The sequence below is a fragment of the Oncorhynchus mykiss genome, chromosome 5 (assembly GCF_013265735.2).
Source record: "Oncorhynchus mykiss isolate Arlee chromosome 5, USDA_OmykA_1.1, whole genome shotgun sequence".
In the NCBI taxonomy this organism is placed as follows: Eukaryota; Metazoa; Chordata; class Actinopteri; order Salmoniformes; family Salmonidae; genus Oncorhynchus; species Oncorhynchus mykiss.
The window spans coordinates 8,940,298-8,955,574 of record NC_048569.1 but is presented as its reverse complement, the minus strand read 5'-3'; the positions used below and the strand labels follow the sequence as shown (position 1 = coordinate 8,955,574).

Sequence of the window (15,277 nt, the reverse complement as noted above, 5' to 3'; positions counted from 1 at the left end):
GTAGACAGTCAACAAATGTAGACAAATGTAGTCAAACAGATGTAGACAGTCAACAAATGTAGACAGTCAACAGATGTAGACAGTCAACAGATGTAGACATATGTAGCCAGATGTAGACTGTCAACAGATTTAGACAGATGTAGACAGTCAACAGGTGTAGACAGGTGTAGACAGTCAACAGATGTAGATAGATGTAGACAGTCAACAGATGTAGACAGTCAGATGTAGACAGTCAACAAATGTAGACAATCAATTGTAGACAGTCAACAAATGTAGACATTCAGATGACGACAGTCATTTGTAGACAATCAACAGATGTAGCCAGTCAACAGATGTAGACATATGTAGCCAGATGTAGACAGTCAACAGATGTAGACAGTCAACAGATGTAGACATATGTAGCCAGATGTAGACAGTCAACAGGTGTAGACAGGTGTAGACAGTCAACAGATGTAACCAGTCAACAGATGTAGAAATATGTAGCCAGATGTAGACAGTCAACAGATGTAGACAGTCAACAGATGTAGACAGTCAACAGATGTAGACATATGTAGCCAGATGTAGACAGTCAACAGGTGTAGACAGGTGTAGACAGTCAACAGGTGTAGCCAGTCAACAGATGTAGTCAGTCAACAGATGTAGCCAGTCAACAGATGTAGCCAGTCAACAGATGTAGCCAGTCAACAGATGTAGACATATGTAGCCAGATGTAGACAGTCAACAGGTGTAGACAGTCAACAGCTGTAGATAGGTGTAGACAGTCAACAGATGTAGTCAGATGTAGACAGTCAACAGGTGTACAGTCCACAGATGTAGACAGATGTAGACAGAACCCATGACTGGATTTTTTACACTAATGGTAAATAAAACACTAACTGTATAGTGATTACCCCGTGTACCTGTTGACAAGGAAGACAGCTTGAGACAAACGTGCTGCAGTGAAGGAGTTTCTCCAGTCGGGACATAACTTGCTGTGGCAGGTTTTCTCTCCCAGGTGAGCGCTACAGAGCAGCCTCCTAGTCTTTATCACTTCCAGAGTGTTGATGGGGAACTATTGCCCTGTAGGGATGGGCCAAGTGAACTAGCATGCTTCCTCCCGAGCACAACTTACACAACACAGGAAGTAAGGCTGGCGTGTTGTGGGGCAACTTCCACAACACAGCTGGAAGTAAGTTGTTGGGCGGCATGCGTGCACACACACACACACACGGCAAAGAGGGTTGTGTGTGTGTGACTGTTATGTTTGCACAGACAGCTGCCACCTAGCCTGGCGCCATCCCACCACAACCAACCTAAAATCTCCCACTACAGAAAAAACACAAGAAGAACTTGAAATGAAATTCACTCTTCTTTCTCACAGTGTAATATAAGCCTTGAACAACCAGTTCTACTTTTAAAATAGTACTTCTCTCCCTAGCATCTAGTCAACTAAAATAAACTGATAGTGAGTCATGTGGGTCAGGCTGGGTCCTACATTAGTGGCCCAGGCTAAGGGACGATGAGGGCCTCCAGGTCTGTGTATGTCATATGTATATGGTCCTCCTTCGGTCTGAAATCTTTGGGGAATAAAACACTAGTACATCTAATCTCAGGGGAAGCGGGCTGCCAAACACGCCTGTGGCTGCAAGATCACAGCAGTCCCTTACTGTAAACAGAAGAGGATGGCCACATGGCCCAACTAATGCCAAACAGGTCCCCCTGTATTAAGCCCGATGGAAAATATATCTGCTAGCTAGAGGGACCCACATCTTATTCCCACACCCACATCTTATTCCAAAACAAGTCGTGCATGCCCTCCCTCTACCAAAATATAGTGTAGGTATGTAGGTAGAATAAGTCCTGCTGCTGGCTCCAAAGTTGCTTTGCCAGTAATAATTATTTCATGTTTCCTTTATGGACTGTGCTTAGGCCCCCGAGGGAATCTCTCCCCATCTGTTCTGGGCCAAATCGGCCAAGCCGTAAATCACATGCAGTCAGTCCCGAGCCTGTCAGAATTGAGAAACGGAGACCAGAGACGAATAATGCATGACTATGAACTGCAGGTTCCCCCGATAGGTTGATCACTTGCGTCAAAACCAATACAAGGTAAAGTCATTTCATCGTAAACTCACTTTTCTAATTTAAGGAGATAATTGAGCCCTGAGAGGCCAAGCTTAGCCTCGACCAACACAAAAATAGCATCTAGTTCTTCCTACATGTGCATATTACCTCAATTACCTCGACTAACTCTGTACCGGTACACCCTGTATATAGCCTCCACATTGACTCTGTATCGGTACCCCCTGTATATAGCCTCCACATTGACTCTGTACCGGTACCCCCTGTATATAGCCTCCACATTGACTCTGTACCGGTACCCCCTGTATATAGCCTCCACATTGACTCTGTACCGGTACCCCCTGTATATAGCCTCCACATTGACTCTGTACCGGTACCCCCTGTATATAGCCTCCACATTGACTCTGTACCGGTACCCCCTGTATATAGCCTCCACATTGACTCTGTACCGGTACCCCCTGTATATAGCCTCCACATTGACTCTGTACCGGTACCCCCTGTATATAGCCTCCACATTGACTCTGTACCGGTACCCCCCTGTATATAGCCTCCACATTGACTCTGTACCGGTACCCCCTGTATATAGCCTCCACATTGACTCTGTACCGTAACACCCTGTATATAGCCTCCACATTGACTCTGTACCGGTACCCCCTGTATATAGCCTCCACATTGACTCTGTACCGGTACCCCCTGTATATAGCCTCCACATTGACTCTGTTCCAGTACCCCCCTGTATATAGCCTCCACATTGACTCTGTTCCGGTACCCCCTGTATATAGCCTCCACATTGACTCTGTTCCGGTACCCCCCTGTATATAGCCTCCACATTGACTCTGTACCGCTACCCCCTGTATATAGCCTCCACATTGACTCTGTACCGCTACCCCCTGTATATAGCCTCCACATTGTTATTTTACTACTGCTTTTTAACTATTTGTTACTTTTATTTGACATTTTTTCTACTTATCTATTTTTTTACTTAACACATTTTTATTTTTAACATCTTAAAGCATTGTTGGTCTTTTAAGTAAGCATTTCCCTGTGAGGTCTACACCTGTTGTTTACGGCGCATGTGACAAATACAATTTGATTTGATTAGTGAGTGACACAAGACTGCTCATGGATATCTTTGCCCACTAGTGGTATTCTTGAAACTCAACAGATTTTTTAAAAGTATTCATACGAAAATAAGGCAAGACTACGAGGCCGAAATATAACATTGCGATATATTAGTCTTATTTTTTAAACTGTATTTTATGTTACTGAATAGTAAAAGTTCTAAATAATGTTTTATGAGTAGTGCCTAAGACGGCAACAGACGATGTCTAAGTGGTTTTAATGGCTTTCTCCATTCTGATGGTTTTATACTCAACCAAACTAGGACAAAACCGACAGTGAAGTAGTCCAATTTGTAGAACTGATTTTGCACTGTATCAGCATATCTTTATAGACTGTATTCTATAAATCCATACCGGTATGTGGTTGGTTGCCATGTTAAAATAGCTTTTTCTGAGCTGTGAGAGACAACTTGTGTCGGACAACATTGTTTTTGTTTTTTTCCTCTTTTTTTGTTTTTTTTTAGGGCACTTTCTTCTTTTAACATTCTTGGAAGGGGCGGCAGGGGGTTTGCACAAGCACTAAAAGCTAATAGGGGTGTTGTGTCATAGGCAGGAAGCTGAGGAGTAATTTGCCTCAGACAGTGTCGACGAAGCCCTGAGGGGGGGGCTCTTACTTTTTAGGGCCCTGGAATGACAACAGCTTCAGTGTACAGCTGTGGTAGCTAGCTGCTATTGGAGGGGGGCTCGAAACAACAAGAGTTTAGACCATGCATTCAGATGCACAAAACTGCTATACTTTTACCATTTCCTCCATTCCTTTTCACAACATACTCAGCCCCAACCCCCTGTTCTTCGTGAAAAAGACAATGACAAGACAGCTTTTCTTGTTATTAGCCTTTAGGGTATAATGAAAAGTGCTATTCTCTGTGTATTAGGTAACCAAAACAAATGGTATTTATAAGCCTATATGAAGGATACTTGAGGTAAAACAGGAATTATTTTAATCATTCTAAAAAATGCTTAATCCTGTCCTCAATGGTTTCTTATCAAGTGTACAATTGAGAGATCTGAGATAGGAAAATCAGGCACATTTAGTAGTCTTTTTACAGAACATACGGTATCAGTCATGCCCATTGTCTGCATAGCACAAACAATGCGTTGCTATAGCTTGAAGAGAAGCAGTCTCCGAGCAGTGCTGTTGACTTTAGGACCTCACACTGTCATAATTAACACGGGACCCCCCCCCCCTAACACCACGCAGGTTGACGTTTATTATCACAAGTCTTGTCCTGGAGGCAGGACTGAGCAATTTCCCCTTTGATAGGCCAGCTGCAAAGTCAACATTGTCTATAATAATTCATGATTTCTTTTTTGTTGTTTTTGCTTTTTGGTCTTAATATAAGGTTAGGGTTATGCATTAGGATAAGCAAAGTGGTTACGGTTTAAATCTGATTTTATGACATTGTGGCTGTGCCAGGCAAGTGACCACACTGCAGTGCTGCTTCCAGAACAAGATTCATGACTAAAACCTCTAACCTGCTAACACCGCAGGACACTGGGAAAGTAAATGAGTCTAAACAAACGCGCTCCCAACAGACTCACTCCTGCACTTCATAGATGTCAAGGGGAAACGTCGCAACTGGCACCCTATAACCTATATAGTGCACTACTTTTAACCAGGGCAACAAAAAAGAAAAGTGCCCTATGTAGGGACTAGGGCACCATTTGGAGCAAAAACAAGGATATCGGGGGAGAATTGGGGGGGGGGGGGGGGGGGGGGCTTGACTCCCTCTAGTGCATAGGGAATGAAGGGTAGATCCGATTGTATACATTTCCATACAGGCATAGCTTCCATAAACCACCAACCGGATGAAAGTACAAGGCTTCCAGAAACTAAAAGTGTGCGTCGTCAAGTTTCTGCCGAAAGGGGAGGGACGGAGCCAGGGGACTTGACCATGAACAGCCACGGGTCACAGTCCCATTCTGCTGCTAATGTTCCCCGTCTGGGGAGATTTTTTTTATGGCTTACTTTACACACTCAGGCCCTTTGGCAGATCCATATGGAAATTACTAAATTACCTTCCAGTTTTTATAAGTGTGGTCGCTTTTGATTTTGTTCGACTTGCATTTCCTTCCAAAGTTCCACAAAACTCCATCGAAAAGAGAGGGGGCAGGCAAAGGCTTGTACTTGGAATATGCTTCATTGTGGAGTGGATGCTGTTCAAAACAACAGCTTTTTTATGTCTAAACAAAGTCATCCATGTTAAAACTCTGGTTCTCGTGCACCGCCGGTACCATCATTCTTATACTGTAACTAAAAGGGTAGAGCGCAAGACAGACATCTACAAAGAAGTAGGGCTGGGCGATATGGACAAAAAAAAAATCATAGCACATTATTTTTTCAATTTAAATTGGACTGTATGTAACGTATTTTATGTTTTTTTAACAATAAAAGTTATACATTTGCTTTATGAGTAGTGTGTGACCCTTTGATGCGTGACCCTATGATGTGTGACCCTAAGTGATTTCAAATGGGTCTTCCTCCATTTCTGATTGTTTTTATACTGTTCAATTCAGCTTCAACCCAAAATATATTGTTAGCATTCATCAATTTCTGCATATTTCCACACTGCCACGTAGGGCTGCAGAACATGGGCAAACAATCTAGGCTTAATTTTTTTTAACCAAATGTTGCAATTGCGATTTCACTTGCGATTTACAGCAAAACACTTGGGTGAACTGTTGTCATGGCAATAGAATGATAGTTAGAATATATTAGTGGGCACTTATAATACGGTGTTGTTTGAGATGACAACGAATGAAAATGCCAGGGAGGAGTTATTGTGACAGGGTAGGAACCAAAGTGTTGACAAGTGTTTCCTAGGGGACACTATCATTTTTGTCTACATTGAATGTTTTCCCTTAGTTACTTCATAGCTAACATGTTCTTGCTTCACGTATTCCTCTTCGATTTAGAAGATACTGTAGCACAAACAACATGCTGATTTAGGTCTACACCATCACTGGTATTATCAGGCTGTATAGTTAATTACGTTTGTTCTGACTCAGTACATTTATTAACTAGCTAGCGATTAGCATTAGTGGCTAACAATTAGCAGCTAACAAGATTTAGGCCCAACTTGCTAAGAAAAGACAAGCTAGCTGTTTGCTGATGTAAGAAACACAAACTGATAGTGTAATTATAGAACGCCAGTTGATTTATATTAGGAAGCAAAGGGAAAACAGCATCGGTGTTATCAACATTGTTCCATGTCCTGCATTGACCATGCAGACTGAACGCAAGTGTCTCGTAGTCGAGGAACAACAAATGCGCTCCTTGAGTGTCAGGGGGCGTGGCTAGTTCTGTGTTGAAAGCAGCATGGAGAGAGAGCTGATAGAGATGACTCAAGTAGGGAAGTAAACTATAAAAATGGTCGTTACACACGGCGTATCACATTTAATCAACCAAAACATTCAAATAGCATTAAAGGGTGAAGTAAAAGCCCAAACCAGTCTGTGCATCAATACCGGTATATCGGAAAATACGTATACCGCCCAGACCTACAAAGAAGCTTGTAATAAACAATTCTGCAACTCATCCAAAAGACGTAAATGCTCTGGAATCATCATGCATCTTGGGCTGTGATGTCTAGAGGAGTAAATAGCTAAAGGGGATTATAGGAATCCAGTTTATCACATCATGTAATTATTTTACAATGAACTTAAGGAAAAAAGGTTCAGTGCTAGCTGTCAGTAACCCAAAATAAATGATATGAAATGAAATTCTGACACATCTGAAAGTCATACATGGCTAAATGAAATTACTCTGCAAACAGCCAGTTGTAACACATTGTGCAATGTATGACTCGACTGAAACGCTAAAAATAGTAGTGTGCGAATGGTGTAAACCATAATCAACATAGCTAAACCATCTGCAAACAGACCTCAAGTACCACAACATCCAGGGAAACTTGGAAAACAGCAAAACACAATGCCGATGACCGCCGGAACAGCCAGAAAAACACAATAACCCCATAAATGCAAGTTGACAGTAACTAGAGACCGGTGGTGTTTCTTAGGCCTACTTACAGTATGCCTTTCCTAACCTGTTGTAATAGATAAACCCACAATGCAAATGTTAGATCTATTTTGCCCTTGGAAACTGGTCCAAGGCCAGTTTTGTTGTAAAGCTCAAAAGTGTTCATAGACTGGCATTAGAGGAGCTGACCCCAGATCTGTTTGTCAGGACAGAGGGTTATTGGAACTGGGATAGTACTGTCTGAACTACTCTGTGGAGGTTGCCTAGGGGCTTATGGGGCTGCTGGTAGACAGAATGAAACACACACACACTTCTGGTATGCTCTCTGGGTGAGACCCACATCAAACCCTTGAGCCCACTCCAATGTGGGTCTGATTAGGACTCAGCGCCCCTATGCTAAAAGACAAGCAGCTTCATCTCTCACACCAGTGACTACACGTTTACAGATTCTGTTTCACAACCATTGTGCTAGCAAAGTGTCATATGGGTACAGAGCTTTTAGATTTCCATCAGACCTATTTCACCATGTTTCCAGTTAATCACTGCATTAAAAACCTCTGATCGTACTTTGACAGATAGCGAAAACCGAAAGTCGGTCCTCATAAGGGAGGTGAAAAGATGAAACCGAGACTGTCAGACTTCCTGTTTTGAATCCAAGTCCTAAAATATAGGTTTACGGATCGGAATTTGGTGAAGACTAGGCAGAAGCGAAAAACAGATGCTAAGCTGCCCACCAGGCTGATAATGTAGATTCCACACAGGAAACCAGTAAGACCTGAGGACTGACTACACCTGGCTAGTCTCTCTCACCTCTGGCCAGGTATGATGCTCTGTCTGTCTGTCTGTACATTGTGTCTGTCCACTGGTACCATATTTGGTTATGGGTGGATGACCACCAAATGAAAGGTGATCAACAAGTGAAAGTCAAGATCTAGAGTTCCACTCTTGTGCTGTGTGTTTGAATTCATGTGATACCCATGTAAATTAATTCAGTGTAATTCTTTATGTAAAACACAAAGGAGCCAGTCTTGTTATTAATTCAGACACACTCTCTCAAAGCACGGGGAACAAGTTGTTTGGCCTCCCTCTGGAAATGTCCACACACAGGTTGTGATTGAATGGGGCACTTAGATGTTAAGAATTTGAAGGAAGGCATAGTTAGGAAATTAGCTGGACAGCTTTGCACCATTCCAGATCCACAACCAACCAACGGGCAAATTTTTTATTTATTTTTTGAATTGTACCCCTTTTTCTCCCCAATTTCGTGGTATCCAATTGTTGTTGTCTCATCGCTACAACTCCCGTACGGGCTCGGGAGAGACGAAGGTTGAAAGTCATGCGTCCTCCGATACACAACCCAACCAAGCCGCACTGCTTCTTAACACAGTGCGCATCCAACCCGGAAGCCAGCCGCACCAATGCGCCGGAGGAAACACCGTGCACCTGGCCACCTTGGTTAGCGCACACTGCGCCCAGCCCGCCACAGGAGTCGCTGGTGCGCGATGAGACAAGGACACCCCTACCGACCAAGCCCTCCCTAACCCGGGCGACGCTAGGCCAATTGTGCGTCGCCCCACGGACCTCCCGGTCGCGGCCGGTTACAACAGAGCCTGGGCGCTAACACAGGGACTGCAGTACAGCGCCCTTAACCACTGCCCGTTGTTACAAGTACAAATCGGCTTGCAGATTACGGCCGGCACGCTGTTCATGGTGCTAATTGCTCTCGACCGGCGTGTCCATGCCTTTACACTTATCAAATCCTACTGCCCTTTCAATACCCTCATATTAACAACGTATTGAGTAAATCCCAACCAGATTTTGCCATACAGTGGGATTAATGTGAGCTGTTAAGAAAACACAATCATTACGGGGGACTGTGAGTAGCCAAAATGGGATTAGTAGTAGTAGTAGTAGTAGTAGTAGTAGCAGTGATAGTAGTAGTAGTGGTGATAGTAGCAGTAGCAGTGGTAGTAGTGGTAGTAGTGGTAGTAGTAGTAATAGTAATAGTAATAGTAATAGTAATAGTGGTAGTAGTAGTAGTAGTAGCAGTGATAGTAGTAGTAGTGGTGATAGTAGCAGTAGCAGTGGTGGTAGTAGTGGTAGTAGTAGTAGTAGTAGTAGTAGTAGTAGTAGTAATAGTAATAGTGGTAGTAGTAATAGTGGTAGTAGTAATAGTGGTAGTAGTAATAGTGGTAGTAGTAATAGTGGTAGTAGTAGTGGTAGAAATAATAGTAATAGTGGCAGTAGTATTAGCAGTAGTAGTGGTGGTAGTAGTAACAGCAGTAATAGTAGCAGTAGTAATAGTAGTGCTAGTTGGCCAGAGATGTGCATAAGGCACTCTGGAGACACAGGGTCAATGGGATAAATAGGAGAGGGAGAGGTAAGAGAGAGCGCCATGACGTCATCAACCATTGTGGCATTTCACAACTGCTAGTAAGAGTAGAGACTTCTTGGAAGTACCTGAGGTCATTGAAGAGAATGGAACATACACTAGGATGCCTTATGGTGATGGAACCCTCTAATTGTAGTAGGTTTGGATAAGTGTACGCAAGGACACCAATGATCCAATGACTTTAACCAATTCAGGTCTGTGATTTCTTCAAGGAAGGTAGGAAGTAAAGGAAGGATTTCTACCAGGGATGGTTGTCTTTTTCCCGCTGAAACTGAGAGGTTACCGTCTTTCAAGACCAACGTAGCCAACCAAAAGAGGCCATATCTGATGGTTTAGACATTCATCTAGGCCCACAGTTGGCGATGTGTAATGGTGATGCCATCCGTATAACTGATTTCATCTAGGTCTCCCTGGGAGCTAATCAGTACAAGAGACACACAGCGGGCGTGTGAGTCCCAAAATGAAACCCTTTACCCTATATAGTGCACTACTTTTATCCAGAGCCTTATGAGCCCTGTGCTATATAGGGTATAATTTGGAACACAGTTGGCAACTCTGGTAGCTCGAAGTGTGAGACTCCCATCACCCCCCTCACTCTCATTTTCTTTTTAGTAATTTAGCAGACGCTCTTATCCGGAGCGACTTAAGAGTGAACGTTATTCATAATAACATGGAGAAAATCGAACCCCTCTGAAATCGGACCTCCTTGAATACTTGAAAAAAAGAAAAAAAAAGTGACCCTCCCAAAATAATAATTAAAACAAAATGGATATGAGAGAAAAAAATGAGCATTTACTTCTTAGACCGACCAGAGCCTTAGACATGCAGTTTTAGAAAGTGTTCTTCGTCCTGTCAGCATTACATGGCAACACAGGAATGTTGATAGCACACAGGGCTGCGGGCCAGAAGGTTGTGGGTTCACAGAAACACTGTGGACAAGAGTAGGGGTGGAATGATCTCCTTCATAGTAAAAGCATTGTATGAATTTATCATCGTATTTGCAGTCCTGAGTTTAAAAAAAAGAAAAGCCTTTTATTTAGAAAAAAAGTACATATTTTTTATTAAACCTTTATTTAACTCGGCAAGTCAGTTACGAACAAATTCTTATTAACAAAGACGGCCTACCCCGGCCAAACCTGGACGATGCTGGGGCAATTGTGTGCCGCCCTGAAGACTTGGGGACTCCCAATCACGGCCGGATGTGATACAGCCTGGATTCAAACCAGGGCGTCTGTAGTGACACCTCTAGCACTGAGATACAGTGCCTTAGAATGCTGCACCACTCGGGAGACCAAGCCCAATATTAGCATAATCTTTTATGAATACCACACAAATTACCGAAATTAGAGGATAAGAACAGAGAGAGAGAGAGAGAGAGAGATAGGTCGATGTGTTCATCTTATATTTAGCAGCCTATTGCCTAATTTATTCTCTCAAATTGGTAGGCCGATCACTTATTTCTTAAATAGGCTCCAACACAAAGCTTTCTTGTTGTTAGTAAAGTCTAATTATAACGACGACTGTTTGAATGAATTATGTCTACTCAAATTTGCCTACTTTCAGCACCATGAGCATTTCTGATTGATTGTGCTGCAGCTGCTGCTTCACGTTTCAGCATTACAATGTAAATTGTTTGAATCTGGTTTATTGTGAGGTCAATAACTCTGATAAATACATCATGGGCAAGAAATAATGTTTTTAATCAAATAATTTATAGTAGCAGCAAGCCATCAAAGTTGACCTCCGGTCCTCCTCATCTTCGCGCTCTCCTTCTCAAACTGAACAGAACATAGGCTAGTCTGTGCGCAAGATAGTGCATTTTTGTTGGACTAGAGGCCTAATCAAAAAATGATTTTCAGAAGAAACCTTTGACTCTCCTCCTGAACAGCCACCGTAGACCTACACAGCACAGCCATTGGCATACAAAAACGTTTTGGATTAGCAAGAGCAGAGCAGGCCGGGGCTCAATGTTGGAATATCCATTGCAGCTTAGTTTAATTTACACCATTCCAGCAGCTATCTTAGAAATATAATGTTGCTCTTTGCTTCTCCGAGCATGCACTTTGTAGCCTATAGGCTATGAATCATTTGACTGGGCCCACACTAAAATAGCCTATAGGCTATGAATCATTTGACTGGGCCCACACTAAATAGCCTATAGGCTATGAATCATTTGATTCCCACAGTAAGTAGCCTATAGGCTATGAATCATTTGACTGGGCCCACACTAAAATAGCCTATAGGCTATGAATCATTTGACTGAGCCCACACTAAATAGCCTATAGGCTATGAATAATTTGATTCCCACAGTAAGTAGCCTATAGGCTATGAATCATTTGACTGAGCCCACACTAAATAGCCTATAGGCTATGAATAATTTGATTCCCACAGTAAGTAGCCTATTGGCTATGAATCATTTGACTGAGCCCACACTAAATAGCCTATAGGCTATGAATCATTTGATTCCCACAGTAAGTAGCCTATAGGCTATGAATCATTTGACTGGGCCCACACTAAATAGCCTATAGGCTATGAATCATTTGATTCCCACAGTAAGTAGCCTATAGGCTATGAATCATTTGACTGGGCCCACACTAAATAGCCTGTTAGGTGCAATTGATATTATGCGCACAGTGGAGAATCAGATATGAGTGGCAAGTCAACTAATTCTAAAATATAGAAATGTCATCAATTACAAATGACTGCTACTACTACTGCTATTACTACGACCACTACTACTAGTCAAAAATACTAAACCCTCCCCTTGACTGAAATGTAAAAAGCATGACCCTCTCCCATTTTCCTCCAGGTAACCATTATGTACATTTTGATCCATCTCTACAGTAGTGAGTGCATACATTTTTGAAGTTTTTCATAATAGTCCCCTGTGGGAATCGAACCCACAACCCTGGCATTTCAAGTGCCATGCTCCACCAATTGAGCCACACAGGACATCTCCCTTGTGCTCGGCAGATGTGGAGGGAGGAGGACAAAAGTCTGAGCATTTCCCTCTGCACCCATATGCACCCCTAATTCTGTTCTGTGGTTTAGCCCGACAATCCAGACTGTGGAGGCAAAAATGCTCATTAATACGAAAACACTGATTTCTCTCTGCTGAGCTACAAAGTTATTTACAGGGCCAAACACTGATTTCTCTCTGCTGAGCTACAAAGTTATTTACAGGGCCAAACACTGATTTCTCTCTGCTGAGCTACAAAGTTATTTACAGGGCCAAACACTGATTTCTCTGCTGAGCTACAAAGTTATTTACAGGGCCGAACACTGATTTCTCTGCTGAGCTACAAAGTTATTTACAGGGCCAAACACTGATTTCTCTCCGCTGAGTTACAAAGTTATTTACAGGGCCAAACACTGATTTCTCTCTGCTGAGCTACAAAGTTATTTACAGGGCCAAACACTGATTTCTCTCTGCTGAGCTACAAAGTTATTTACAGGGCCAAACACTGATTTCTCTCTGCTGAGCTACAAAGTTATTTTCAGGGCCAAACACTGATTTCTCTCTGCTGAGCTACAAAGTTATTTACAGGGCCAAACACTGATTTCTCTGCTGAGCTACAAAGTTATTTACAGGGCCAAACACTGATTTCTCTGCTGACCTACAAAGTTATTTACAGGGCCAAACACTGATTTCTCTCTGCTGAGCTACAAAGTTATTTACAGGGCCAAACACTGATTTCTCTCTGCTGAGCTACAAAGTTATTTTCAGGGCCAAACACTGATTTCTCTCTGCTGAGCTACAAAGTTATTTACAGGGCCAAACACTGATTTCTCTGCTGAGCTACAAAGTTATTTACAGGGCCAAACACTGATTTCTCTGCTGACCTACAAAGTTATTTTCAGGGCCAAACACTGATTTCTCTCTGCTGAGCTACAAAGTTATTTACAGGGCCAAACACTGATTTCTCTGCTGAGCTACAAAGTTATTTACAGGGCCAAACACTGATTTCTCTGCTGAGCTACAAAGTTATTTACAGGGCCAAACACTGATTTCTCTCTGCTGAGCTACAAAGTTATTTTCAGGGCCAAACACTGATTTTCTCTCTGCTGAGCTACAAAGTTATTTACAGGGCCGAACACTGATTTCTCTGCTGAGCTACAAAGTTATTTACAGGGCCAAACACTGATTTCTCTCCGCTGAGTTACAAAGTTATTTACAGGGCCAAACACTGATTTCTCTCTGCTGAGCTACAAAGTTATTTACAGGGCCAAACACTGATTTCTCTCTGCTGAGCTACAAAGTTATTTACAGGGCCAAACACTGATTTCTCTCTGCTGAGCTACAAAGTTATTTTCAGGGCCAAACACTGATTTCTCTCTGCTGAGCTACAAAGTTATTTACAGGGCCAAACACTGATTTCTCTGCTGAGCTACAAAGTTATTTACAGGGCCAAACACTGATTTCTCTGCTGACCTACAAAGTTATTTACAGGGCCAAACACTGATTTCTCTCTGCTGAGCTACAAAGTTATTTACAGGGCCAAACACTGATTTCTCTCTGCTGAGCTACAAAGTTATTTTCAGGGCCAAACACTGATTTCTCTCTGCTGAGCTACAAAGTTATTTACAGGGCCAAACACTGATTTCTCTGCTGAGCTACAAAGTTATTTACAGGGCCAAACACTGATTTCTCTGCTGACCTACAAAGTTATTTTCAGGGCCAAACACTGATTTCTCTCTGCTGAGCTACAAAGTTATTTACAGGGCCAAACACTGATTTCTCTGCTGAGCTACAAAGTTATTTACAGGGCCAAACACTGATTTCTCTGCTGAGCTACAAAGTTATTTACAGGGCCAAACACTGATTTCTCTCTGCTGAGCTACAAAGTTATTTTCAGGGCCAAACACTGATTTTCTCTCTGCTGAGCTACAAAGTTATTTACAGGGCCAAAGACTGATTTCTCTCTGCTGAGCTACAAAGTTATTTTCAGGGCCAAAGACGGAGAGTTAAAAAAGTCTGACTTCCAATAATCAGAAAGCCCTGGAAGGAAGAAAATCATTGTTTGAATCAAGGAATTAAAGTTTAAGAAAGTAAATATGTGGTATTTAACCCCACTGATGCCCTGGCAGAACTTTACAGAAGACTGTCACATTTAACGAACATGTCCAGAGCGGTGTTGACTTAATGTAAACATTCGACCGAGTGGTTTTGGAGGAGTAGCTCAACGCTACTAAACAAACATGTTCTCACAAACACTGCTAACGTTCATACAACGAGACAAACACACACACATAGCTACCGGATACGAGACAAACACAGACAGACACAAAAGGGCTTTTTCTCCATCTTCTTACAGAGTCTGTACCCTTTCGCTTCTCCTTCTCACAGTGAACAGTGACTAGCTCGTTGTGGGCAATGGGGTCATTCATGTTCCTTCGAGATGCCATTGGGGACTCCTCCAGGGTCTAGGCTTGCTCTCGCAAACACCTTTGAGCCAATTTGTCAAATGTGATGATCGAGGGCTTCCTCAACACAACAGATTGGTTGTACATTCATCCTGGTGTTTTCCTTCCATACACAGTTGACTTTTCACCGGACTAAAAATCTACTCCGATACGTAACATAAACCTAATGAAAATACAAACCGCCCGTATTAAGTCTTCTTATACCACCATACATCATCATCTGTGATTATTGTGATTATGTCATGAACAGCCAAAGCTTTGTACCATTGGATGTCTAGGCTCAGGTCAACTTCATTGGACTAT

At 42.5% G+C, this 15,277-nt stretch overlaps 1 protein-coding gene and 1 non-coding gene across 3 annotated transcripts in view; both read right to left on the bottom strand.

The window, feature by feature from the left end:
* The window catches only part of ror2 (receptor tyrosine kinase-like orphan receptor 2), a 127,789-nt gene that overhangs the window by 72,966 nt on the left and 39,546 nt on the right, over positions 1 to 15,277 (bottom strand). The gene's annotated exons all lie outside the window — the stretch shown is intronic.
* trnas-uga lies at positions 12,430 to 12,503 on the bottom strand. The gene has a single exon. It is a non-coding gene; the product is annotated as a tRNA-Ser (tRNA).